We start from the raw sequence: 3,055 nt of genomic DNA, 5'->3' as shown, positions 1-3,055 counted from the left end.
CTATTCTTAGTCAAGCTCATTCCTTCCTGTTTGAATCTTCTATTCCCTTCTGCCTGGAATGTTCTTGCAGCTCTTTGAATAGCTGACTCCTTGTCAAACTGAAGGCATTAGTTTAAATGCCACCTATTCAGAAACTCTCTCTAAATTAGATGGCCACCTACCCAACTCTGTCATGTTCTACCCTCTCCCTGTTTCCTACCACATGATTTTCCATCTCCCCCATGAAATTTCAGCTTCATAAAAGCTAAGACCTTGTTCATTTATTCACCAAGACTCCACAAGGCTTAGCACAATGCCTAACATGTACTACATTTCCATGAACACTGAACAAACAAACTAATGAAATACAACCCTATATTGTGACACCATATCCTCTATCTGGGCTTTTAGAATATGGTATTTTTATCAATGTCCTATTTTGAGGTATAGAAGGCCTGGGTCTTTTGTTTGTTTTTCCTCGTTACATTATACCAGGTAAATATACTACATGGTGAAATAAGAATTTAAAAAGGCCCTGAGGGAGTAAGGCCAAACCCACACAACAAAGGGACCTAACAAGGATACATGGAAAGTTTTGCACCTAGAATCAAAGGAATTTTGTGTGCCAGCATAGGAAAGGGCAACTTGGTTTGTCATCAGGATTTGTAAGAAATACCCTGAGTTTCAGTTCCCCACAATTTTGTTATGCACCAAAAGTATGATGTATTAAAAAACAAAACAAAAAACACTGGAGCCTTGAAATCAAAAGAGCTTACTTGCAGACCAAATTATATACTTGCTCAATTCTAGTCATTAACATTTAAGAAAACTGTAAACACTGTGGTTGAAAGAGAAAAGTGATTATGAGTGTAGAGGCCAAGGACAGGTTGCCTTAAGATGGGCCACTTTGGCATGAAGATTATTTTTGACTTAAAAGCAATCAAAATACACCAGATGCAAGAAAAGATCTTTACCTCCCCCACAGCTGCCTGAAAGAATTTAGATAGAGAACCTGCTCCAAGAAAAGAGCTTTCAGCATAGAGAACTACATTATGATGTGAATTACATATGGTAGACAGGGAGAAACCTAGCAAGGCCACTGTAATCAAAATCTGTTGTCCTGTTGTTTCTGAAAGGCCTAGCAAATACATACCAAAAATTTACTTTTTCATCTTCCTATAAATTGCATTCTTTCCCTTTCAAGTACCAAACCCTTATACCCCCATTCTCAGTTTTGTTGTTATTTTGTTTTTATAAAAGATTTGAGAGAGCACACACACACACACCAGGGCAAGCATGGTGCGGGGGGAGGATGCAGAGGGAGAGAGAATTTCAAGCAGATTCCACACCTAGCACAGAGCCCTTTGCAGGGCTTGATCCCACCACCCTCAGATCATAACCTGAGCTGAAATCAAGAGTTAGACATTCAACTGACTGAGCCACCCAGGTACTCCAGTTTGCATTTTTTTTTTAATAGAAATTATCAACAAGGTCCTGACCTAATAATCAAAAATTAAAATATCAAAATATAAAACCAAGAAAACAAGCTAAATCACACACATTTTGACCAAATACTGGAATATTTCCCAAAGAAAAAGTAAACAACTACATTCCATGTTTCAGAAAAGATATTAAGGATTCATGCATTTACAAACCTATCTAGTATGAATTCAAGAGTTTGATCCATTTTCCAAAGAGACCAACACTCTTAAAATGCTCCTTTTCACATCTGTTTAATGAATTAAACATCCTTATTTCTTAAGCATTTGGTGTCTTACTATAGAAGGGTGTAGCAAATCCAGATCCAAAGTACACAGTCATAATTATTAACCCCCACTCATTTTCCACTGAAAATGGCAAATTCTTCCCTAGGACCTCCTCACAGTGGCTCCTAAGGAACACCCAGTTTGTAAACCTCTGGATGCTCTGTCCCAACATAGAGCTATTCGAAGTTCTGTGAAAGGCGCAGAGACCCAAGACAGTAGAAAATCCTATTCTCCTTCAAGTGACATACCTCATTTTGTCTTTGGAATGTCCATATCTGTGTGGAGTCTACATACGAAATTTTGATTTTCTATTGTTAATCTGTCTTACACCAATATGATTTAATCCAGCTAAAAGGATCTTGAAGGGCAGAAGAAATTCTTTCTCTCCTACAAGAGTCATGGAAAACTACCCTCATAAGTCAATCTAAAGCTTTTAACCAATAACCTCGATAAGAAATTATTTTTCTAACACTTCAGAGTCTCAAAATACGTTACATTATTCCATAAAACAGTGAATTCCTTGTCAGATTTCTATTGCATAATTAGCAATTGGGATATAGTGGAGGAATTTCCACAAAACAAGTTTATTTGGTTAATGACTAATGATCTACAGAATTATAGCTGAGCTTCTATACTTTCCAGTTTCACTACTATAGAGCATTTGCATCACATACCTTCATTTTTCTATTTTACAAAACACTAAAGAAGTTGGTTAGAAAGCATATGCGTTTTGTCAAATAATTTTAGTAATTTTATGTTGGTGGACCATGGAGACATCAAGATCAGCCCACCCACCCAGGGACAGATTAAGTCTATAAACAATAAACAAGATCAGCCTTGTAGTGGTACCCCAGGAGGTTCTTTAAATTTGTATCTCAAGAAACTAGAGAGACCTGAATACAATAGAAGGAAAGCAGATTTGGAAGAGGCTTATGATTTTTAAGGCAGGAATACAACTGTACCTCATTTGGAGAAAAAAAATGAATAAAAGGAGGACAGTCAGCCCCAAGAATAGGGCAGGAGGGTGAAGAGCCTAAAGTTGACTTTACCCAATCCCATGAAAGACCTACTTTTTGGTTCTCATAGTAATCTGTAATGATGGATGGTTCAACAGGTCTAGAATAGCTTTGTTGAAATATGCCTCAAGGCTGCCTTTTCACTCCCCTCACGAGGCACCTCTAGTTAGGTCCACTTTTCAGGGAAGCTGGTAAATGTATTCCTCTCCATCATGAGAAAAGCATATCCCCATTTTAATGTTCCTTATTTTATATACTTTAGTGTCATACAATTTTGATTAGCATGAGTCAGCC

General features: G+C 37.4%; 1 pseudogene; it reads right to left on the bottom strand.

The window, feature by feature from the left end:
- Window positions 1-1,730: 1,730 nt before the first annotated feature.
- LOC123853259 (cytochrome c oxidase subunit 7C, mitochondrial-like) lies at window positions 1,731-1,917 on the bottom strand (annotated as a pseudogene).
- Window positions 1,918-3,055: the final 1,138 nt, after the last annotated feature.

This window comes from Mirounga angustirostris, unplaced genomic scaffold, assembly GCF_029215605.1.
Source record: "Mirounga angustirostris isolate CCGP_5_RB_7025 unplaced genomic scaffold, mMirAng1.0.hap1 SCAF_14, whole genome shotgun sequence".
NCBI classification, from domain to species: domain Eukaryota; kingdom Metazoa; phylum Chordata; class Mammalia; order Carnivora; family Phocidae; genus Mirounga; species Mirounga angustirostris.
Note: the sequence above shows the minus strand (reverse complement) of the source record. Positions and strands in the feature narration are given on the sequence as shown.